The 26,659-nt window shown below is 42.6% G+C and overlaps 1 protein-coding gene across 1 annotated transcript in view; it reads right to left on the bottom strand.

Moving 5' to 3' along the window:
* LOC126474909 (monocarboxylate transporter 2-like) overlaps positions 1–26,358 on the bottom strand; it is a 97,336-nt gene extending 70,978 nt beyond the window's left edge. The window contains exon 1 of the mRNA XM_050102405.1: positions 26,261–26,358. The gene's annotated coding sequence lies outside the window, so the exon portion shown is untranslated. The remainder of the gene's footprint in view (positions 1–26,260) is intronic.
* Positions 26,359–26,659: the final 301 nt, after the last annotated feature.

The following is a 26,659-nucleotide window of genomic DNA, read 5'->3' as shown; positions in this document are numbered from 1 at the left end:
ATTATTACTGCCGAAAGTGGCATCTTTGTATACTAAAGTTTGCGTTCTGTACATGCCACGAACAGGTATAAATTTAATAATGTTTTCTTCTCCGTACTGTATTCGCGCAAATAATCAGATGTTTTCTTCCCTTCCTTATGTTGCAATTTTGCACCTTTCCTGTGTTCTCAAGGGGAGGGAAAGGGAGATAGGGGGACGGACGTGACACATACACCCTCTTACAAACTGGGGTGCTTCTAACTCGTTCTAAACTAACGTGGCTGTAGCGTTAACTATACTCATATTCACACTTTAACGGGGAACGATAGGGTGACGGTAAAAAAAAAAAAAAAAACAAGAAAATTTTTTATTACGTAATTCGAATGTTTATACATTGAAGAATTATTTCCCAAAATATTACGAGCGAACTCCAAAAAATAATGATTCTGTGAGAGTTTGAAGCTAAAGCAAAAGGTGAAATGGAAAGTTATAAACACAAAACGCGACTGCCACAAGTCGTTATCGTTGCCATGATCCCTGTTTATACCTATTTGAGTAAACCTGATTTGCTGGAGTGTTGTTTGCGCGGTTTTACTCAAAATGAACGAAAGTTTCAATAGTCTCATTTGGAGGTACGCTCTAAAAATAACATCCAGCGGGAGAGAAATTGTCAACATTGCTTTTAATTTGTCAGCCGGTCTATTCAATATTGGCCATACTGCATTAATGCACGTGGCAAATGCCCTTCAAATCAAAATTGGTGATTAAATGCGCCGGTTTGAAAGATATGTGCTAAGGTCCGATCAGGGTACCTCCAGAAAATAGTCGGTTGTTGCCAACCGCAAGATGGAACAAGTATAATATCTTTGAGTAGGAGGATCTTTGATGGTTAAGAGAGCCGGGCGCGCGCATTAAAAAAACTGGAGAGTCGCAGGTAGGTGCCCGGAGGAAGCAGACGTGTGGTGGCAGCGTTAAGGTAGGTCGCTGCCCCTGACCAAACTTTAGCAGATAAATGAGAGAAGATAGATAATCATTTCAAATTGGTTTTTGTTAGATAATGTTCATAGTTAGGATCTGTATGTCCAAGGTTTGACGCAGTAAGCGTTTTGTAAAATTTTTTGTAAGAGTGATTCGAGCTACAAAAATGTTTGAAATGGTAGGTTTTGTGTATGACTTCAAATTTTAACAATATATATATATATATATATATATATATATATATATATATATATATATATATATATTGAGATCAACATTGTGTTTAAATCTAACAGCCTGAATCATAATCCACATCCTTTGCTTGTACTGAATATGAAAATGAGTAAGAAAGTAAAGTTACCCACCAATGAAAGAACCAAGTAAACATCAGGGCCAAAAGTTAATTTTCCAGTACCATCTTAATGCCATTGCACAAACTGCAATATTCTCTTAAACTTGATTGCTGAGTCAAATACATGTTGCATTTTTGGCAAAATGGAGAAGTGCAAGAAACAAGTTCACAGACGCAGTCAGATGCAGATTTGCTGAATAATTAATTTAGAACAATCTTATCAATGATACTTTCACAAAAAAGGATACAATTTTGTTTCAGATTATGTGAAGGCAGAGACGCCAGCGGCTATGCGCTCAGCGACGAAACTGGATTTGAGGACGAAAATGAGGGCTTATCATTTCAAAGTACCAGAAAGCGACCATCCACTAGCCGGGGCGATAGTTACTACGGACCAGACATCAATGATATCCCGTAAGTTTCAAGCTTTGCCCCTTTTTCTTACATGGCAAACAGTTGTGAAGCTTAAAACGCGTTGTACTCAAAACCATGTTTTTCGGCATGGTTGTCGCCGACGCTACAATTTTCAGCCGATTTTAATGATTTTTGGTCTTTCTTGAAACAAACTGAATTCTCTTCAGGTCATCATAGCCGATTTTTTATGCTGATATTTAATATTTGCCATTTTTTCAAATATCTATAATTTCGCCAATTTTTTACCTTGCAAATCTCTACAATGAACCAAAATTGCATCTGTACAGATAACGGTGAAATATTAATTTCAAGTTTCAAATAATCACAACTGAAATTACAGCGACAACCGTCGATCTACCTCCTTTCAGAGCTGCATAGGGAAAATCCCAATTACACATTGAATACATTACATTTCTCAATAAAAAATACAAAAAATTTCAATGAATGCTTCATTCACTGCAGGAAACCTCATTTGTCTACTACATTCCAGTATGGAGAAAAAAATGCTGAATGAGAAAAATATTTTCGTCTGTCACCCTGTCGTTTCCCCTTGAGCATGACCTGTCACTGCCAATTAACATAGCTCAATGAAAGTTAGATCATAAATAGACCGAGCGACGTGGCACAGTGGTTAGCACACTGGACTGGCATTCGGGAGGGACGACGGTTCAATCATGCATCCGGCCATCCTGATTTGGGTTTTCTGTGATTTCCCTAAGTCGCTTCAGGCAAATGCCGGGATGGTTCCTTTGAAAGGGTACGGCCGTCTTCCTTCCATAATCCGATGAGACCGATTACTTAGCTGTTTGGTCTCCTCCCCCAAAGCAACACTCCAACACACATCATAAATAGAAAGAACTGCAACAGTATAGTTCAAAGGCAATAATTACGCTGAAGTCACCCTTATACGGCGAAATGTGGGAGCATGTGATGCACCCAGGAACATTGTCGAACGTGACGTTTTCGGTGATACAGGTGCCATGGTGTGAAGAGGCAGTGTGTTTTATGGGCGTAATGACCTCGAAATCTTTGAACACAATACATTCACTGGCCAACCTTATTGTGGCACTGTACACTTCCCCATGTGTGTCTTTTCGGGGTTGTTATTCGGCCCTTACTTTATTTTCGTGGATGTCAATGCGCTACCACATCCGACTGCGCAGGTGGAGAGGATATTGGACGAATGGATCGGCTTGCCCGTTCTTGCATCTGAAATCCCATAGAATACCTGTGGGACCCAGGGAAGGGGGGTGGGCGGGAGGGGGGGGGGATGTATTGCAGGATGTTCACATCCATCAACGGCCATTCGGCAGTTGCCAACCACACTAGTGTAGTAATCGAGCGCCCTACCGTAAGAACTCCTTATCAATTTTGTGGCCAGCAACAGAAGAACGCAGCAGAGCGGGCATTAACAACGGTATTAAGAACGATATCTGGCCTTTTGTGATGTCCAGGGGCAATCATGAAACGTGGTGACTTCAGTGTAATTGTTGCCTTTGAGCGAAAATGTCGTTTCTGTTCATCTCCTTGAGTATTTATATCAGTTACCTTTTGTACTGCACTATACTCTTGTATTGTATGTATTGCATATTAACCGGGGGCTTAGAAACGACGGAGAGGCTCCGTCCCCATCGTAGCCACAGAGGTCCACAACCCCACGACGACTACCGCACTCCACTTCACCCTTCCGCCGCCCCACACCGAACCAATCTTTCAGAGTTATTGTGCGGTTCGGCCCCCCGGTGCACCCCCCCCAGGGAACGTCTCACACCAGACGAGTGTAGCCCCTATGTTTGCGTGGTAGAGTAATGGTGGTGTACGCGTACGTGGAGGACTTGTTTGCGCAATATCGCCGAGATAGTGTAGCTGAGGCGGAATAAGGGGAACCAGCCCGCATTCGTCAGGGCAGATGGAAAACCGCCTAAAAACCATCCACAGACTGGCCGGCTCACCGGACTTCCACACACGTCCGAGCCGCACGTTAGACCGCACGGCTAAACGGGCGGGCGCATTATGCTATAGTAGTTCCTTCTATGTGTGGTCCAAGTTCCATCGAGCTATGTCACTTGGCAGTCAAGCATCACACGAAAGTTACTTCTGTCCTTAGTTTTGCACACCAGGATATACGCGGTGCACCAGGACTCCACCAAGCCGGCTGTTGTGACCGAGCGGTTCTAGGCGCTTCAGTCTGGAACCGCGCCACCTCTACGGTCGCAGGTTCGAATCCTGCCTCGGGAACTTACGTGTGTGATCTCCTTAGGTTAGTTACGTTTAAGTAGTTCTAAGTTCTAGGGGACTGATGACCTCAGAAGTTAAGTCCCATAGTGCTCAGAGCCATTTGAACCATTTTTGGCTCCATCAACAGACTTTCAAATGTGGTAGTATCGATTACAACAAGAAAGTAACGTCTGGTACACATGCACTATGAATTATTTTTTCATCTTCGCTAATGTCAGAAACATCTTTTTTACTGAAGGCTCGTTGTTTTTCATATTTTGATACGTAGTAGTATGGACCAAAATAAGGAAAAAAGACCAGTAAACGTGAGCTCTAAAGTGCTGTGAGCTATGAGGACTTCTTCGTCTCCTCTATGAAACAGCTCTTCTGCTGAACACGTGCTCATAACTCTTATGCATTTAACTAGACATTTATTCTTGTTTTGGTCCATCTACCACAGCTAAAAGTTGCCTGAGTCTGTAATTTTAGTAAAAACAATACTAGTACATGTATTCCATTGTCGGAGGTATCTGGACGATTTTCATTTATAACTTACACCTCTGTTGTTCCTAGACCAGGGTACCTTACCTCAAATTGACATATTTGTCCTTCTCCATAACCCCTGAAAGTTTTGGACGACATAATCACCTCTTATATAGGCCTGGTAACAATCTTAACCACTGCCAACAATAATGCACTCTGGTGGCCGTTCTACCTGTCTTAGTATTGGAATCATCAGAGTATTGTAATTGCCGTGGATGGCATGTATTTGTAAGAAGTTACGTTTCCATCCGACCATGTCTTCTAAATGCTTTACTTTTTTTGTCAGGCAGTGTATGCCTGCATTTCTATTTCTCGTGAGTGTGCTAACAGCTCCACTGTTTTACGTCCTCAGTAAACTGCCCGTCCGCTTCTATCAAGTAAATTGTGCCAGTTGGAACTTTTCACAGCGTGAGAACACAGTTCAAGATTTAGAAACAGTTTGGCTCTGATAGCTCACATTTAACAGTTCCTTAGCAACACGTGGAGTCTCTATTCTTTCCGGTCGGACATCGTATCCAAAAAACACATATAGCCCTCTCTACAAATAGATTGAATTTTGGGGGTAATATCTGTAAGTAGCCATCATGGGTTAGAGAATAATTTCTCCCTGTATGTACTGAAATATCACCACGAAAACGATCATGGCAGTCATTGCGATTACCTACTAACCTTTTGTATGAGTGAATCACGGAACATCTCGCAATGTAATATTGTCTTCACGACATCATTCTTGCTTGTTACTGTAAACGTTTGACTTGTTTGATTTTGATCTTATTTTCGTATGGTTTTCCAGGTTCACACATTCTTCATAACACTAGTGTGCTCCAATAAGTGTAGGCCTACAACGACCTGATTGTGACTGGATTTCACATTAACTGAAGCATTCTTTGTATGACAGACACGGGGAGAGGCTGTTTACAACCCGATTAGGATGCCGAATGCAGCACATACATGTACGATCTCCACTGTTCCAACCAAAAGTGATCTTGAATTAACGCGATTACTTTTGTAATAGCAATTTAGCATCCTGAATAGAGTCAAAACGTTAGAGAACACCGATTTTGTTCCTATAAACAGCTAATCTCTCTATATTTCCTCGCAGCAGAAGGAGTATACTTTCGTACTGTAGCTAATAAGAATCCTATACAGCAACCGCCTTGTAGCTAATTGTGCTACCAAAAGTCACTTCCGCTATCTGTTCCGTACGATGAAAAACAAGATAACGATGTTTATTACCTTGAACTGCTGTGTGTTGGCGTTTATTTGCACAACACACTATTGTGAATGTAGGTTGTTGCACTGGGTACGCATTGTTCCATAATATGGACACACAATGAGTCAGCTTGCTAAAAGAGAAACTTTTTAGTTTAGGAACTTTTCAGTATTGACTCTCTTTAGTACCTCTGAAGCAGTAATGAAGCAGACGAAAATGTCAACACTTGAAAAATAGCCTTGTTGGAAGTACTTCGAATGTTTGATAAATTAGATTTAAGTATCGAGTGGGTATTCTCATAACACGAAATGAAATAAAAGCACAAGGTCACAAGGTGTTTCAAAGAGTAGGAGGAGAAAATTAGTATTTAACGTCCCGTCGACATTGAGGTCATCAGAAACGGATCACAAACTCGTATTAGGGAAGAATGGGGAAGAAAATCCACACCCTTTCAGAGGAGCCACCCCGGCATTTGCCTGAGGCGATTTAGGGAAATCGCAGAAAACCTAAATTATATTGTCAACATTTCGCGGCCCTGTCAGCAGCTGTATAAATATTAATTTTAATTTTAATAATGAACAGCCTCAGTTGCGCCGTTTAACTAGAATGTACCTAGATTTCAGTCGGGATAACCCAACCTTCTTCAGAATAACTGTAACCACCGTTTGTCCATAGTGGACGTCGCCAAGCTAAAACGACAGATCCATAAATTATCGTCAAACTATAAAACTTATCTGGAACTGCGTATCGCGGTCGCGAAGTGGGGCCGAGGCAGTTCCAGATAAGTTTTATAGTTTGACGATAATTTATGGATTTGTCGTTTTAGCTTGACGATGTCCACTATGGACAAACAGTAGTTACTGTTATTCGAAGAAGGTTGGGTTATCCCGACTGAAACCTAGGTAAACGGTGCAACTGAGGCTGTTGATTATTAAAATTAAAATTAAATTATATTGGCCAGACGTTGCTTTGAAGCGTCGTCCTCCCAAATGCGAGTCCACTGTGCTAACCACTGCGCCACTTCGCTCGGTTTGTTTCATGAAGCATGTCCATAAAGTCGTGGCATCATTTTTAAAAAGATTATAATTTCGAAACTACTACGGGTAGAGCATCGTGACTTCTTGTAAAACGTTAAGCAGCTCCAAAAGTGTTTTAATCCTTTTGTGCTTTATTGCAGATTGACTTGGAGTGCATCAAAATGGCGGCAGACCAGGAGAAGCCACAATTTATCATCTGGAATGCAGAACCAAAATCTGTGACAACAGTACTGCGGAATTATCGACGCCAGCATGATGGCACACCATTGGTAAAAACAAGCATAATGAGGTGGTTCCTCGGAGAGAAAACCAGAATGTTTACGTGGACATGCTCGAGCAGTTCCTGCTGTCATATATTGAAAGGCTGCAGCCTTCCAACATGTTCCAGCGTAATGGTGCACCTCCACAGTGGATTTTTAACATAAGGTATGTGCTGAATGACATATTTCCTGATAGATGGATGGTTTGTGATGGTCCCATGACATGGAGTCCGCTCTCTCCCGATGTCATCCCCTTACACTTCTTTTTGTGGAGTTAAGCGTGTACACAACAGCAGTAAGTGACATTGCTACCCTTATTGCAAGAATCAGTGCAGAAATTAGAATTGTTGATGGTGCAAGGCTGAATCGTACAAGGGCAGAGCTCGAATATTGCCTTGTTGTTCTACGGGCGACGAGTGGGAATCACATTGAATATCTGGCATAGCTGAAAGAAACTTTCAGAGATGCTAAATGTTTTACAACCAAACGCGATACTCTTTCTCTAACAGTTATAAAATTATGGCTTTTGGAAGGATAGCGGTGCTTTATGTGTACCCTAAGCAGGGCGAAATCTATTTAAACCGACAGACTCTGGGAAGTTGAACGAGGTATCAAAATAAGTATCTTTCTCTAGTGTCAATTTTTTTAAACCTGTAAAAGCAGTATCCTCTGGATGAAAATTAATTAAACCAACAAACTCTTCGAGTTTACAAGGGACATCTAAAACACTTGTAATAAGTTTTCCTATGAACCACAATTTTATCAGGACATCAAACCCTACAGTAGACAAAAACTAACACAAACAATTTTTAATCTTTATTACCAAGAGACAATAACGTTAATAAGACACGATTATTTCATGTACACTAGGGGGGTCAAAAATGCCCCCACTGATTTGTAAACAAAGGTTACACCTGATGGAAATGTTCTGCCTAGCAAGGTCAAAGACTGCAGCAGTGTCTTTAATATTTCCTGCTGCTGCTACTATCTGGGAAACCAGATCTTCCAGGGATTCAACAGCAGTTTTGTAAACAAGAATGCGCATCTGTTCCCACACCAAAAAAGGCCAGAGCAGGTCATGGCACAGGACCCTCTGCCAATCGACCTTTCTTGAAAGTGTGTTCAAGAATCGACTAACTAGACTGAAATGTGACGGCACCCCATCACGCTGGAACCACATAAGCTGTCTTGTAGCGAGTGGCACGTCATCTAGAGATTCTGGCAATGCTCTGACGAGGAAATTGTAATAACGACAACCGTTTAATGGACTAGGTAGGAGATATGGCCCAATCAAAAATCGCCCACAACACCAACCCACATATTCACGTAGTACCGCACTTGATGAGTGCGGATAAATGTGTCAGGTGTATTAAACTAACTCCAAACGTGTGAACTGTTGATATAGAAGACCCCATCGCTATGTAGTAAGCACCATCCACATCGGTGTACTGACTCCAGGTCTATCGCTCCAATAGTAAACAAATGCTGCGGTGGTTCAAGACATACAAATAAATGTGAACGTGGAACAGCTACTATAACTGAAGAGTGAAGTACGCCCTCTATTTGTGCAACAGGAGCCGTTAGAACAACAAATCAGTCATTACGATTGAAAAGAAAATACATTCTCTACAGGATTAAATACAGCTCACAGGCAAGTATGACAAAGAGAAAAATATTTATTTTGGTGTCCTATGTAACCGTTTTCAATAAGTATGTCTTCTTCATGAGTGATGTTAGAAGCTTGGGGTGAATTTAAAATTTTAAGTTACGCTTGCAACTACAAAGTTTTTATTTTCAAAAGAACCATCCGATTTTGCGTAGGTACACACATACACATACAACCTTGGGGCAATATTTGCATTTATGTTTATGTTCAAAGTTTTCGTTCACCTTTCAGATTGTTTAGTGTGCCCTCCTCGAGATGCACTTAAAAAAAAGGGTCATATGATTGTCAAACTCCATAACACAGACTGACCAAACAGATCTTTGACCGGGTAAACACTAGAAACAACAAATGGGTGGCAGAGGTAAAAAACGACCTGAACCAACTCAGCATGACACCAGACACAATAAACGACAGGCCAAAATTCAGAAACTTCATTAAGAAAAGTAAACTACATTAGATACATTGTGACAAACGAACAGGCGTAAAATAGACCGAAGAACGCAAACAAGACCACAACTGGAAGATGATAGAAGTATGGGCAACCAAAAAGGCAACCAAGATGAAACCGAAGATACGAAGCCGACAAGAAGCATGGTCAGAGGACCGGAAACAGAAACACAGCGAGCGAATGAGGGAAGTTTGGGCAGCAAGGAAGGCAGCAAGAGGAACTGGCCATGTAGTTCAGTCTAACTGAGCTCTTTAAGGGCAATTAAGAAATGCTCTTACACGCTGATGCCAGTGCGATGGTTTTCAGTTGTGTTGAAAATTTAAATTTTCAGCATATTCTCGCAGTTTTTCAATGAACTAGGGATCAAGCTCCATCAGGGAGATCCCTACCGGCAACTAAAGGAATGGGCGACTTACAACTAGCATAGTGATAGGAACAACCAAATGAAAACAATCGATTCAGTTGGTTACTGGTTACAGTCGGTTATAGTTTTACGTATCCGTTGAATTACTCACCGATTTCTGTTGAGTAAAAGCAGTCTGTGGGACCAACCAAGTCGACAAAGCCGGACGCATTGAGTCCTGAGCAGACTGGCGTTGTTATATCATTATTGTTAACCGTACTTTCTTATCGCCTGTCGTCACTATTATTACATTTCAAATATGTGCTTCTGATTGTGCTAATAAGACGCTTTTATTTCAATTTTTCGTCCACGTTTATCAGTACGCGTTTTCATAGTAGTGAAGTTTGTGTCTGGAGCAGACTGCCGAAATGTCAGTGGCGTGGAAATGGAAGAAATCATATGACTGGATAAAAAGTCATTGTCATAACAAATTTAATGCGGTACACGGTATCTGCAAAGATGAACTATATTCTGAAACTATATTAATTAAAGAAAAATAACAAATGGCAAGAATATCTTGCGAAAAAATATCTCTCATAAGTGACAGTATACACTTAAAAGCAAATGATTAACTCGTCATATAATTTGAAAAAAGCATTGTCTGTTTGTGACACCTCGTTTTTACCAAAAGAGAATTATTGGTGATAGGTGAAACTATATTGAGCCTCTTTCGGAAGTCAAGGAACATGACATAAACCTGGGCGCCGATATCCATACTTCTTGGATCTCGCGGAGGAACGTAAGGAGTTGGCATTCACTCGATCTTTGTTTTCAAAATTCATATTGTTTCCAACAGAATAGATTTTTGGTCTCCAGGAATGCCATAATACGCGAGCATTAAACAGGTACCAAAATCCTACGTCACACTTACGTTAGAGATATGAGCCTGTAGATCTGTGGGTCTGTTCGACAGTCCTAGAAAAGACGGAGGAATGACCTGTGCATTTTTACACCGAACAGGAATGTCCCGCTCGTCCACTGACCTGCGATACACTGCTGCTAGAACAGGAGCAAATACTTTCTCATACCATGAGCAGAATCGCACTTAAATCACTACCTTTCCTGAGCCATTTGAGATGCTTTTCTGTCTTGTGGCTACTTATTTCTGTATCTAACATTCTGATATTCGTGAGATATTTTGAAGGAGGAAGCATAGTCGCTATTCTTCAGTGAAACAGTTTTGGGAAAAGGCTTTAATATTTAGGTTTTGTTTTCGTTGCCATTGTGGTCACATATTGTCTGGAAAGGTGGCCTCGGTGGCTTCGATCAGCTGACTGATTTAACATAAAACCTCAGTATTTTCTGTAAAATCGGTAGATAACATTTTATTTTCGACTTCGTTCGACGCTTTTACACGGCTCTCCTTACGCCAGTTTTGCTTTCGTTCAGTTTTTCTTGGTCTGTGAGGCTTTGGCTATTGTTCAAATTTGCAGCACAGCTCTCTACGCTTCCGTAGCAGCTTTCTAGTATGGATGACAAAACAGGCGGTTCTTTCCTATCCCTCACCACTTTGCATAGCACATAACTGCCTAAGACGTACTGTATAACACTATTGAGCTTTGGCCTTTGATACTCAGAATTTTCGGTCCTGGGAAGAACATTTCATATTGACCGATCAAGTAATATGAAATTTGTTTTCCATGCTCCTGATAAAAAGAAGTCTCTTCCTACACTTCTTTACATTCCATTTACAGGTGTGTTTAGTGATGCTGTAACGATCTTATGTTAACTGATTCGCTGTTCCACGATAACTGAGCCGGAAAGTTCACTGACCAGGATATTTTATATACTCGAGTTGGTTGTTTGATTAGCTGCTCAAGGTAAATTTGGGATAAGGCATTTAGACAATTTCACACGATTTCCTGTTCCTACCACCCGCCTTCATCATTTCAGTCCCGCAATCTGTAGCTGGTTAGTTGAAATTTCCATTTAATACCACAACATGACGTAGAAGTTTACGTGAATTCTTCTTCCACGTTTCCTGGCAAAAATTTCACTATTACTGCTCCTGAGACAGGGGATCTATACTCTTAACTGTTTGATGTATCTTCAGTACATATCTTCACCAAATTGTTTTGAATTCGCTATCTGTACTATCCTCACTAGATGTTATCGTAATTTTTACAGTTATAAATAGACTCCACCAACGGTGTCCAACCAACGTTTGCGATACATATCTAAAATTTCACTGTTATTACCATCCTGCTTCAGCCACCTTTCTGTCCCTTACATCACTGTTAACGTTTATAAGAGAGACTAGTTCTGGGAACCTTACATGGGCGCTCCTGCCAGTTTCTTTCTCCGATCTTCTGTGACGAACGCTGCTGTCTTTAATTAATGGATAGTATTCTTCCCTGCCTGAAATTAGAACGCATCTTTTCGGGCTTGCGGAGGAATTTCTCTATCCTAAAACACCCACACCTGCACGCCACAAACACTCTTCTACACTAGCAACGCTTCCTGCATGTAGTTCACGCCTGACATACTAAGAGCGGCATAAAATCCCCACCCAATACCGCTGGTCGAAAAATCTACTTCTAAGATCCCCACAGAATGGTTTGAGTTTCTGATTTAACCAGAGGATGGCGACTGCTTCTTCGAACGATGTTGCTAAACGGAGGTCTGCTGCCTCTCCGTGCAAGACACCTTCACCAAAGGAGACAGCCGCGTGTAGGAACCGAGAATGGCCTCTGAACCCAGGAGTCAGGCTTCATATGTGCCTATATGAGCGACGATTTGCAGCTGCGCTTATTCACTACCGGCAGAGTCTCCTCCAGACACTGACATGACATCCTAGCAAGCAAACAGAATGAATCCTGGTCTTCCTTCGTGAACTGTCCCCTGTTTCCTTTAGTTGTACCGTCGCTCTTCTCACGTTGGAGCTGCCAGTGACAAGCAATCCAACCCTCTGCTCTTGTCCAGACCTTTCAAGAATATCGACGCCACTCCCGACATATAACCCGTCTATGCTCAAACGTGCTTTTTAGCCACTCATTGTCAGGAAAAGTGTCGATGGAATCAGAAAGTGCTGACGTCAGCGATCATAGGTAAAGCTGCCGGTACTAGAGGTGCTAGAGCATTCGTTTCTAGAGCTTCCACACCACCGCTTTCCAGGGCAGCAGCGAGAAGTCTGTCGACCGTGACCAACACAGCTTCCAGCTGTTTATAGACAGTGATCAGTTTCCCTGCACCTTTACACAACGGGCATAGGCTCACCCAGATTTAATCAATATTCGTCTATAACACAAGGAATATAACATTAACCCCAGAAGCCGCTGGCTACAATGTATTTGTAGATACTGCTACCATACTACTTTTGATTTTTACTGCACTCTACAGTCAGCTCACGCAACGCACATGCACTAACATTTACGCTGAAACTTGCAAAAAGTTAGTATACACTTGTCTACACAGTAAAATAGATATATACAAGTTACTTATTTGCAAGCCGGCCGAGTGGCCGAGCGGTTCTAGGCGCTACAGTCTGGAACCGCGCGACCGCTACGGTCGCAGGTTCGAATCCTGCCTTGGTCATGGATGTGTGTGATGTCCTTCGGTTAGTTAGGTTCAAGTAGTTCTAAGTTCTAGGGGACTGATGACCTCAGAAGTTAAGTCCCATAGTGCTCAGAGCCATTTGAACCATTTTTGAACTTATTTGCAGTAATTCGTGAGAAGAAGAACTAAACTAAATCATGTGTATAAACAGAAACTGCCCCTGCCTGTGGCACATCCACTTGACTCTGCTGATGTGGCTACTGGGCCCGATTGAATCTATCACAGTTTGTATCCAATTTGAAGCTGATTTAACCCCTCTTTTAACCAGAGTATACCGTACATCCGTTGAACAAAGCCCCATGTCCTGTTATTGGAAAAAATCGTGGGTCACACCCATTTACAAGAAGGGTGAAAGAGGGGAATTACAAAATTAGCGATCAGTAGTGTTGTAGAAACTTAGAACAAATTCTGAGTTCGAACGTAGTGAGGTAGCGTATCTCGGACAAAATGATCTCCTCCATGCCGACCAGCATGGATTCTGTGGTATCACAGATCGATACCAGCACCGCTGGCGTTTCACAATTGGCAACGGAAACGCATGTTTGCGGCAGACGTCGACAGCGGTCTCGCGGGGACCTGGTGGATCCAATGATGCATGCCCACTGAGCCACGCCTTCAGTGGCTCCTGTGCTACCAGGTATAGGGCTGCCAACAGCAGCTACACGGGACACTCTCAGTGACAGTCTTCAGCAGTCTTGGTCTTAGCGTTTGACAGTTCGCTCATTCATTAGTGGCAGAAGCCTTGCACTGCATGAATCTTGCTGCTTATAATATCTTGACTTTATTTCTGTTCGACGTTTGGTTTCCTTCGCAACACTTGGAGAAAGCTGCAAGTTAAGTAAAACTTCTATTTACCATATTTACGTGTTCGCTGATCATTTCTGCACCTTTCCAGCTTCTCTACGATGAAAGCGACTGCTCCACCTCTGCTTACCATTGTGTACGAAGTAATGTACAACATATTCCGAATACATCGATTACGAGTGACCCAACATGCATTTTTCTTACATGAACAGGGCCGTCAAGTAGATGCAGTATTACTTGAGATTCGAAAATCATTTGACCTAGTTCCACACATACATTTATTATCGAATAGGCGATCATACGGGATATCAAGCGAAAATTGTGACTGGAGTGAGGATTTCTCGCTAGAGCTGACACAGCATGATACCGTGGATGGAGAGTCATTTACAGATGAAGAAATAACGCCAAGTGTGAACTGGGGGCTGTTCATGTATTACACTGTAGTGCCAAGGGAGCTATTCATGCACTATACTGTACATTAATGGCCTTGTAGACAATATAAATAGTAACCTCAGATTTGTGCAGAGGATGCAGTTACTTTTAATGAAGTATAGTCTAAAAACTGATGTACAAATATTCTATCAGATCTTGATAAAATTTCAAAGTGGTGCGAAGATTGCCAATTTGCTTAAATGTTCATATGTGTAAAAATGTGCACTTAATAAAACGAGAAAGCAAAGTATATTGCAGCTACAATACAAACGGGTCGCAACTGAGTGCGGCCTACTCATAGAAATACCAAGTTGTAACACTTCGTATTGTAATGTGAGGGGGGGGAGGGGGGGAATCATTCTGCCACCTACAACTGGGAGGAGAAGAATTTCCTTGCGCAGCTGAATAGTAGCCAGCGGGCCCAGGGCACTGGGCACGCCGCGGCCGGTCCAGCCGAAGCGACTGCCAAAGCTCTGCCCAGCTACAAAGGCTGTCGGCATAGCTGGAAATGGGACACTAGAGAGCATGTGGACGTCGGTTGCTCACATAGCCGGATACACGAGAAATGAAAGAGTGTAAGTTTGTCTGAAATATGGCTACTTACAATAAATCACAGTTAAACAATTAAGCTAATCTGAATACTTCTGCGATCTCAGAGAAATGAGGTGCACCAGTCAAGCAATATGTCCTCAATATCTCAAATACTAAAGATGTTAATATTTTATAGTGACTAAATATTTTCACAATGAACATTAAGATTAACACCTTTTCAACGCTTAAGCGATTTCAACAAACGATATCTCAAATGACAGTATTGCACTATAGCTATCAACCCTGAAAGCTAAGCATCTGTAACTATTTCATTAATTGATGTACACTCCTGGAAATGGAAAAAAGAACACATTGACACCGGTGTGTCAGACCCACCATACTTGCTCCGGACACTGCGAGAGGGCTGTACAAGCAATGATCACATGCACGGCACAGCGGACACACCAGGAACCGCAGTGTTGGCCGTCGAATGGTGCTAGCTGCGCAGCATTTGTGCACCGCCGCCGTCAGTGTCAGCCAGTTTGCCGTGGCATACGGAGCTCCATCGCAGTCTTTAACACTGGTAGCATGCCGCGACAGCGTGGACGTGAACCGTATGTGCAGTTGACGGACTTTGAGCGAGGGCGTATAGTGGGCATGCGGGAGGCCGGGTGGACGTACCGCCGAATTGCTCAACACGTGGGGCGTGAGGTCTCCACAGTACATCGATGTTGTCGCCAGTGGTCGGCGGAAGGTGCACGTGCCCGTCGACCTGGGACCGGACCGCAGCGACGCACGGATGCACGCCAAGACCGTAGGATCCTACGCAGTGCCGTAGGGGACCGCACCGCCACTTCCCAGCAAATTAGGGACACTGTTGCTCCTGGGGTATCGGCGAGGACCATTCGCAACCGTCTCCATGAACCTGGGCTACGGTCCCGCACACCGTTAGGCCGTCTTCCGCTCACGCCCCAACATCGTGCAGCCCGCCTCCAGTGGTGTCGCGACAGGCGTGAATGGAGGGACGAATGGAGACGTGTCGTCTTCAGCGATGAGAGTCGCTTCTGCCTTGGTGCCAATGATGGTCGTATGCGTGTTTGGCGCCGTGCAGGTGAGCGCCACAATCAGGACTGCATACGACCGAGGCACACAGGGCCAACACCCGGCATCATGGTGTGGGGAGCGATCTCCTACACTGGCCGTACACCACTGGTGATCGTCGAGGGGACACTGAATAGTGCACGGTACATCCAAACCGTCATCGAACCCATCGTTCTACCATTCCTAGACCGGCAAGGGAACTTGCTGTTCCAACAGGACAATGCACGTCCGCATGTATCCCGGGCCACCCAACGTGCTCTAGAAGGTGTAAGTCAACTACCCCGGCCAGCAAGATCTCCGGATCTGTCCCCCATTGAGCATGTTTGGGACTGGATGAAGCGTCGTCTCACGCGGTCTGCACGTCCAGCACGAACGCTGGTCCAACTGAGGCGCCAGGTGGAAATGGCATGGCAAGCCGTTCCACAGGACTACATCCAGCATCTCTACGATCGTCTCCATGGGAGAATAGCAGCCTGCATTGCTGCGAAAGGTGGATATACACTGTACTAGTGCCGACATTGTGCATGCTCTGTTGCCTGTGTCTATGTGCCTGTGGTTCTGTCAGTGTGATCATGTGATGTATCTGACCCCAGGAATGTGTCAATAAAGTTTCCCCTTCCTGGGACAATGAATTCACGGTGTTCTTATTTCAATTTCCAGGAGTGTATTATGTTTTATATGTTTTCTTTATGCAAATACTCTTATTTGCCAGAACAACATATCCTCCACAATAACACACCAACTGAACATGACATGAATACCTCATATCTTGTCATACTTCTGTAATTATTTAATGAACGTCTTACTATTTTTTACAATAACATTATATATGATTACAATCGGTATTAAAAAGCCATGGTAACTTAAGAAATTGTCAGTCGCAAGTCTTATACATTGCTATTGAAAAGAGTGTCTAGAGACGCTTCTATCAAGCAGACGTAAATAATTGTTTAAAAAACAATTTGTTGTAATTTAACATGAGGGCTCTTGATCAGGGATTCTGTCTTATTTACTTCTGAACAAACATTTATTTGTATGTACTGTGAATGGTCTGAGTGTGACTGAATGTTTATAACATTTTTTTAGTTAAATAGTGTTGTAAAACAATACTGTAGTATGGAAAGTGGTCAAGTGAGATCTCACGTCTCTAGAACAAAAGAACTATGTATTTATGGTGGAAATGGCCATCAGAAAATGAGAGTTAAACAGTAGCAGAACACTGCCACAGTCAGGGAGCGATTTGGGACACCTTACATTGAGGTGTAGCGGAAGGCAGACCTGTCGGTGGTAACATGGGTTATTCGGTCATGTGGGTGATTCTGGGCGATGAACGACCGCTAAATACTTTAACTTTTTCATGGACTTTCGTGAGGTTCAAATATACTCCAATGGAGAATTTTTTTAACTTTTCCACTTGCAGTACAGAATAGAGATACACTGAGTATGGGTTCGTACTTGTTATCTCTCACGTGTTAATGTATAGATTGTCATGCCGAACTCTTAATTATTGTGAGCTTGCGAATATTTTCGTTTATTGCGATCACTAAATGGACTTAGTTTCCCGCGTATCTTGGATGACTATTTAGCTAGGGCATTCTGCTGCCTTTCTCAGACCTCTCTTAATGTTACTTCATTGCACGTCGTAAGGTTATTCCCTGTAGGTATTACAATTAGTTATCGTAGGACCACTTTCCATATATTTGATATTAACATTCTTAAATAAACATTATTCATCATAGAATGAAGGCTTTCACGTCAGGTGTTGTCATCACTTAACACTTCCGGGCTGAGATGCTGTGGTCCAAGAATTCAATTCACTATGAATAAGGAAATCAATGGTCACCTGAACTTCTTAGATGTAACCGGAATCAAACGAGAGGACGGATCATTGGGTCATAAGGTTTTCAGAAAAGACACACACACTGATCGTTATCTGCGGAAAGATTCCAATCACCACCCAAGACATAAAAGAGGAGTGATTAAAACATTAATAGACAGGCCGCACAAAATATGTGAACCAGTTCACTTAGATCAGGGGCGGGCAGGAATGCTGCACAAGTGCGGTGCACTTGCACGCGTGCAGTTGACAGGTGTTCCGCGTGCACACAGGGGCAAGCTGGCCACCCGCTTATCTCCCATCCCCACCATACCTTCTGTCCGCTCCTTCCTCTGTAATGCGTTTTGTTTCCTAGCTTGCTTTATTGAGTGAATGAATAAGGTTAGTAGGAGTGCTTGAAAGAAATCATGGTTTGAAAGAGTACCTACTACCTACGATTCGTTTTATTTAATTATCACAGGTGGAGTTTACAATACGTTTAATATCTGGAACAAAATTTCTACATACAGACAAACACAAACAGTTACGTAAATTTTCATCACTGATGTTTGCTCTTAACCGAGACTTATTAATTCAGCAAATGGTTTTCCAGCTCTCGCTATATTAAGCGCAGTCTTATAACTTGCACATACCGCTGGGCTATTATTGTTGTCGTCCTGAAAACTTGAAAACAGTGCTCCATAAAATGTTAGATCAGTTAGATGAGAGACATGACGAGGGAAAGTCGCAGATCTCTCGTGACAACAGCAACTACGACAAATTCAAATGGCTCTGAGCACTATGGGACTTAACTGCTGTGGTCATCAGTCCCTAGAACTTAGAACTACTTAAACCTAACTACCCTAAGGACATCAAACACATCCATGCCCGAGGCAGGATTCGAACCTGCGACCATAGCGGTCGCGCGGTTCCAGACTATAGTGCCTAGAACCGCTCGGCCACTCCGGCCAGCCAACTACGACAGATTCATCTGGTATCGTCAGATCGGTCTTCTTAAGCTCAGTCAATGCCCCATCCGCTCAGAATCCGACAATAAATTGTACTCGTCCTTGTGAAATTTATTATAATGGCCTTCAATACTAAACTTCCGTTGACCAGCGAGAATACTGCCACATATTAAACATTTCGAATTTTCACGTTTTTGCATAAAGAAAAAGTGATTCTCTCATTACTTTTTAAAAGATAGCAAATCTCCACTTCTCCGTTTATTGAAATACAACGTTCACTACATAGTGCTCGCTTCGCATCAACGTCCACAGCTTAGCCTGGCACTACACTGCCGCAACCTGCCGGCTGTCGCCACAGCCCCGGTGGACGCCTGCACACGAGCAGCACACGTGCAGCGCTGTGCGCTCATGAGCCGCGTGCAACGTTTGCCCGCCCCTGACTTAGATGATGAGGTTGAACACCTCAGAGCGACCTTCAAGAAGAATGGGTATTCCAACAGAGACAGATCGTGCACTACGCCCTAGACTGACAACCAGGACGGACGAGGATCGACACCAACCCAAGGGGAAAGTATTCTTACCATTCATCAGTAAGATCACTGATCGAATTGGATAAATTTTAAGCAAGTACGATGTGGAAACTGTCTTCAGACCCACCACTAAAATAAAAGAATGTTTAAGATCCGCAAAAGATAAACGACATCCTCTAGCTACACCAGGCGTCTATAAAATTCCGTGTAGTTGTGGAAAGGTCTATATAGTTACTACAAAAAGAAGCGACAACACCCGTCTGGGCGAACATAAAAGGAACTGCCGCCTCGGACATATTGATAAATCGGCTGTAGCGGAACATGTGTGTGTTTCAGAGAGGTGATCATTAAATAAAGTTTAGTGAGACAACCGTCATAGCAAAGACGTCGCATTATTATGCGCGAATGTACAGAGAATCCATTGAGATTGCCAAACACTGCAATAATTTTAATAGAAAAGATGAAGCCGTTAAGCTGGATAAGATATGGATGTCAACATTGCAGCAACAGCGTGACAATCGATTAATTTCAATTGAGAGAGCTGGCAATATCAGAGATCATAGCACAGCCGACGTCACGTGATTGACAGCGGCGCCCTCTGGATGTCTTATATATACGACGCTCACTCGCGCTCTCGTCGCAGTTCGCCGATTGATCTCGAAGGATGCCTTCAGCAGTCGAAGGCGAAACGTCAGGGGAGAGTCTTATGTATGGACCACGGCATCTCAGCCCGGAAGTGGTAAGTGATGATTATTCATCTTAGTTCTCTAGTGTCATCTACATCATTTACAGACGTTGGAATAGAACCCTTTTTATTAATTATTCATTTATTTTTTATTTAATATTTCTGTTTATTTTATTAACTTCCAGTTGTAGCCATTATTTGACTGCAGGATCACAGCTACAGGCTATTATTCACAGTGAGTTTGCTGATAGGCATGAAAAATGACGTGTGTGGCTCAACTCTACGGCATTATCGAGCTATTTTTGTAAACAGGACCATGCATAACCCAGTTATCTAAAGTGCGAGTAACATCAGGTAACGTCGTAGTTGGTTTGCTCATGTGTTATGCTGGATGGAGAGAATCAGCTACTCAGTAGCACATCGATTACGTAATGTCACATTAGGGATATGAAATAGAACCACCATAAAGTCTCGGTCATAGGTGAAGGTGGCAGACTTCGTGTGGTAGGTAGACTGCTACGGAAATGCAGTCAGTCTGCAAAGGAGATTGAAGCTTCCTGTCAGATTACAACTGTGTACCGAAGCAAGTGGTGCACCAACTGAGCTATCTATGCACGGTGGGTCGTGAGCCGTGCTTGGATAGCTAGCTCGGCTGAGCACTTGTTCACGAAGAGTAAAAGCCCAGCGTTCAAGTCCTGTTCCGGCAAAACGTTTTAATTTTCTAGGGTGTTTCAGATCAGCGCAGACTCCGTTCCAGAGTGAAAATTCATTCTGGATATAAAGAGTATTGTTTACAAAACGCTTGGACGACCTATCGTATAACTTTGATCAAGTGTATGGGTCCGATATCAGATAGTACTAACAGGGAATATTGAAGTACCCAAACAAGGGGTGAACGAGTGGTCACAGGTTTGGCTCATGAGAGAATACCACAGAGATACTGAAAAATATTGAACTAATCGACCCATTAGTAGAGAAGCAAACTAAACAGATAAAATCTATTTACGATGTTTCAAGAGCCATCTTTATTTGTGGAATCTGTGAATATACCACATCCCACTACCTATCGTTCTCTTAGGAATCACGAATACAAGATTGGACTCACTAACTGCCCACAGAGTCGTTTCAGCAATTAGTCACCTACACTCCTTACGCTCATTAAGAGGGACGATTAGAGTTTAATCTACTCTCGACGATAAGGTCATTAGAAACGGAGCACTAGATTGTGTTGTAGTAGAACATCGGCCCCTATATTTTCTGTGTGAACAATCTTGAATTCTCCCTAAGTAATCTAGGGAAAAGAAGGAAAGAATCTACCAAAGGACAGCCCTATGGAGATTTGGACTCCAGTTGTAACGAGGCGAGTCCAGTGGCTCCACCTAACGGTAGGCCGGCGCTACGCCAGACTACAGTAAGTTCCAATAAACGACAGTGTGACATCACGACGTAATCCTCACTGCTTGTTGAAGTGTAAAACTTTGAAATTCATGTGCCGGTTCCTATGGCGACCGACGACTAACAGAATACGGACAAATGCCTGGAGCGTTGTGAATTGGGTGGAAGTGCACTGTGTCAGCTTTCACTACTAAATGGGCAGCCGAGGTATGAACTGGGTCGCTGAAATCTGTTGCCGTCGATTTTCAGTGACAGTTTTCAGGCTTGTTTAGGATTATAATAGGAAAGCCTGTGTGTAATAGCAGACTTGCTGCATTTGAAATTAATCCCCATCAAACAATAAAAGCCCTGCTGAATGCAGGTCCACAAGGAAAAAACGATAATTATTTTATGTAACTTTTAAGAGGTACGGAAGGGGGTCGGAAGATCACTTGTCTTTAAGAAAAAAGACGCAAATTTACTCATTTTTCAGTAACTTGACCCGGCCGGTGTGGCCGTGCGGCTCTAGGCGCTTCAGTCTGGAACCGCGTGACCGCTACGGTCGCAGGTTCGAATCCTGCCTCGGGCATGGATGTGTGTGATGTCCTTAGGTTAGTTAGTTTTAAGTAGTTCTAAGTTCAAGGGGACTGATGACCACAGATGTTGAGTCCCATAGTGCTCAGAGCCGTTTGAACCATGTTTTTTTTCAGTAACTTGCATTGAGACTATAGTGGACTAAATTTGTAGAGTCGAACGTACTTTGCACGTCTTAGCTCTCGTGAAATATTCGTAACGGGCATCTACTTATTTAATGAAATTGTGCACGTGCTTCTAGAGCTGTGTTGAACACTAACGTAGCAGCTACAGATGTAGGTGCTATTACGTTAAACATAATTTATAGTTCGATATGTAATCGCTGAACTAGATCGGTGCATGACAGCTTTTCTCTCGTGAGACAACTTACTCTAAACTCACGTACTTGTTAAGACCTTAAGAAAATAAACCTAATTTTACCGTTAAGATCACTGTCTATTTAGGTCACAACCTCTAGAAGCTATAGATAACCGCCAGATAATGAGTTTCAAAAAAAGGTAAATTCTAATTTCTGAGTTGCAGCACCCAGTAGTGACCCACCAGAGGAAAACAATTTCTTAAATTTTATGTGTTCCTCAGCTTTACATGTGCTACGCCAGTAACAGTAGTGTGCAGAGGCTAAGCAAGTGAGCGAAGTGACGCGATACAAATTCCCGCACCGATTCCAGTACCCAGCGGTACGCTACAAATGCGTATACCTACACAGCGTACTCATACCAAAGGGTATATAAGGGAGTCTGAACCTTGTTTGGGAGCTTACAGATAACAGATGCTTTCACAACAGACTCACGGCACAGTGCCAGATGAAGCTGCGTCCGTTTGTTTACGAGTATTTTATGCTGGCTACCTGTAGCCAGCCGCTGCTGCAGCCTGTAGTTTCTCCAAGAAACAAACGTTGTCCAAAAGTGTTCCTTTTTTAAGTCGTCATTCATTAGGGAGAGTTAGAGTGCGTTTATCTGTTTTGATCAGTCTTTTGAATGTTAAATGCCGCTCACCACGAATTCCACTCCTATACCTACCTCTTCATCATAGTACTTACATCAGTGTCCTTATTTGTTTCTCATATAAGTTCCATTTTCTGCTCCCTGGAGCTCCCTTTAATACAGTCATAACTTAATACATGTCCCATAATCCTGTTCCTGCATCTAGACACGGTTTTCTACAAATCCCTTTCCTATCCGATTTTGCGGATTTTCGAAATTTTCCTAACAATTCATATCAAACGCTTCGACATTCTTTTTTGTTTTCCCACATCCTTGAGTGACATCAATACAATCCCAACAATTTATTTCTCAAATTAAGATTTACGTTTGTCATTACTAGACTTCTTTTGGCAGGTAATCCTCTCTTCGCTTGCGCACGTCTGCTTCTTATATCGACCTTCTCTCGCCTGTCATATCCGTCCATCATATTTCAGTATGGAGACAAATTTTACAGATCGTGATGTCATCATAGCAACGGTGGTTACCAAAGTTAATAAATTCAACTAGAAGGCAGGGAGAGTATTTATGCTACAAAAAAGCAGATAAGCAATTGTTAGCGTCCCACTTAGACAGTGAATGGACATCGTTGAGCTTCAGTACGACGGTCGTACAGGGAATATGGGCCAAGTAAGTGCAGACTGTGCGACCGTACGGGTTAGGTGCCCAGGTACGTGACTGGCTCGAAGACTTTTTAAGTAACAGAACCCAGTACTTTGTCCTCAACGGGAAGTGTTCATTCGAGACAGAGGTAACATCAGGAGTGCCCCAGGAAAGTGTGATAAGACCGCTTTTATTCTCTATATACAAAAACGACCTGACACAGAGCATGAGCAGCAATTTACAGCCGTCTGATGATGGCGCTGTGGTGTATGAGGAGGTATAGTCGTTGAGTGACAGTAGGAATGTACAAGTTGACTTAGACCAAATTTATAGTTGATGTGAAGAATGGCAGTTTACTGTGAATGCAGAACAACATAAGTTAATGCGGTTGAGTAGGAAAAACAGTACTGTAACATTCGAATATGGCATTAGTAGGGGGCAGTTTGACACACGCACATCCATTAAATATCTAGGTCTAGTAAGGCAAAGCTATATGAAATGGAATGTGCACGTCGGGTTGGTAGTAGGGAAGGAGTATGCTAGACTTCTTCTTATTGGGAGAATTTTGGGAAAGTGTAGCTCATCCATAAAGCAGACGGCGTATAGAAAGCTAGTGGGACCAGTTCTTGAGCACTGTTCGAGTATTTGGTATGCACAACTCTTTATTCTACAGTTTAATATCAACCACAAATAATGATAGCAACGTTTTGTTGTGTAATTCGGCGCAGAAAAAATTCACCGATATGCAGGTTGTTTAAAATTGTTTATTTATTTTTACTGATAACCCTTACGATAGAAATGCACTAAATAAACGTTATCTTAGTCTGTTTAATACAGTTAGCGAATAATAGCGCAGTCAAAGTTTTATCAGATCACTTCCTGGTTAATGCCAAAAGCTTTATGCGAAAACAAGTGTATCCGAAGGATTACGGCACAGTAAGTTGGAGGTCACTAAACTTACGAGCCATTCTGTCAGACAGTTACTGAGTTCGAGACAAGCGATAGGTTGACAGTAAATTCTGTAACACTTCCATCAGCATTTTGCTATTACTTCTATTCGTGATTATATCGTGTTACGCAGTGATCAAACACTTTAAAAAATTATGGCGAACTCTGAAATTACAAGTAATCTGATTTCGCAGAGGCCAGTTCATGTTATTCGCCAAGTCTTTATTTTTACCCATTACTACACTACGTTTCGTACTGCAACTAGCCCTGCTTCCACGATATTACAGTTGAATAATGTTATCGTGTTAACTGATTACAGAAAACCATTGTTCGTCAAACCTTTAACGGTGTGGGCGGTACCAAATAGGCAAAACTCATATTTGTCGTGTCAAATAATTGCTACTTAAATCACTGTCTTTTCACTAACTATGTTCCAAGATCACATCAGATAGAAACAAGACATGTAATATAACAGACAGTATAATAATCTCAATGTCTTCATTTAATTATTCTTTCTGTTCCTTTTCACCTCAATGAAACACTTTCCTCACATTATTCCAGACTTTCAAAAAATGGTTCAAATGGCTCTGAGACCTATGGGACTTAACACCTATGGTCATCAGTCCCCCGGAACTTAGAACTACTTAAACCTAACTAACCTAAGGACATCACACAACACCCAGTCATCACGAGGCAGAGAAAATCCCTGACCCCGCCGGGAATCGAACCCGGGAACTCGGGCGCGGGAAGCGAGAACTCTACCGCACGACCACGAGCTGCGGACGTATTCCAGACTTTCACTACTGGAACATGCTGGGATAATAATTTCATCAGTCTCGCACATACGAGTATATATCTGAACCCTTATGAAAGCAATCTGCAATAATAACATAGACACTGGAGTGTGTAACACTATGCAGTAGCTATATTAAGGGAGAACTTCGTCAAATAAGAACTTTCTCCCACGTTGTCCTTCCCCTCCATTCGTTCCCACTAGCCACAATAACCCGAAACAGTAATCCTCTCTCATTGTCGTACGACATACCGCCTACTCTTTGCAGTATGGTTAGAAAATACTATAGTAGCCCATCACTTAAGAGCAACCTATGTCGCAGCTCAGTTTTGTATTACTTCAGTCTCTGATCTCACGCGCAACATCACATATCGAAATAGGAATGGAACAGACGTCTTACAAAAATAACTGATTTTTCTATAGGCTCTCCGCATAGTTTCCCCATACTCTTATGAATTCCCGAATGTCTAAATACCTTCTGTCTGCTGTTTTGATTTACTTTATTTTACTTATTTATTTATTTTGGAAATTAGAAATTGTTATAAGATCTTATGGGACCAAACTGCTGAGGTCATCTGCCCCTAAGCTTAGACACTACTTAATCGAACTTGAACTAGCTTACGCTAAGGACAACACAAACACCATGCCCGAGGGAGGACTCGAACTTCCAACGGGGAGAGCCGCTATTTATTTTGATTAGACTCATTGGGGCGTTCGTTTATCTGGCAATGGAGTCAAAGGGTTCGAAATTATTCTCCTGCTTACGTAAAATGGTGGCATTTGCTAACTTTTGACACAGCGATAATAATATATTTACAAATTTGTTACTGTATCCGCTATAGTAACGTATGCCTCTACTGATTCTGATAGTATCATCCCTAATTTGGCATGTATGATACATGGCTGTACGAGAATCTAGCAGCACTTTCATTTTTCTGAGATGATCAGGGTACTCAGCTACTTTCAAAACTTCTTTTTCTCTGCAAGCCAAAATGCTTAATTACTCCATAATGAATTGTGGTTCTTGATAGCTTACCAGTCGTTATTGGTGGTCGCAGTCAGGGGTGACCGCTACGTGAGATCCGGTGTCTGTTACTGGAGACTTGTGGTATCTGGATCTCACAGGCCGTTGTGGTCTTTAAAACCTCTGGGTAGACACTGAGGACCAATCCCACCTCCTTCGTTGTTTGTTGACACGCCAAATAGTGGTAGCTTTATGTAATTGCCCCGGTGGCGTTTGGAGGCTGAGATAACGGCAGCTACTGTCTCTGTGTAGCGACACGTATTAGTGTGTGGGTCAAACCCCTCTACACGGCACCGTCGGTGCGCGCCTCCGCCTTCCACATCACAGGAGGCGTTAACGCAAATGATCTGTAGATATTCGTCTGAGATTCAGCGAGCGTTAGATCAGGCACTATCTAATGGCCAGCATGCC

Source organism: Schistocerca serialis, chromosome 4 (assembly GCF_023864345.2).
Source record: "Schistocerca serialis cubense isolate TAMUIC-IGC-003099 chromosome 4, iqSchSeri2.2, whole genome shotgun sequence".
Classification (NCBI taxonomy): Eukaryota; Metazoa; Arthropoda; class Insecta; order Orthoptera; family Acrididae; genus Schistocerca; species Schistocerca serialis.
Note: the sequence above shows the minus strand (reverse complement) of the source record. Positions and strands in the feature narration are given on the sequence as shown.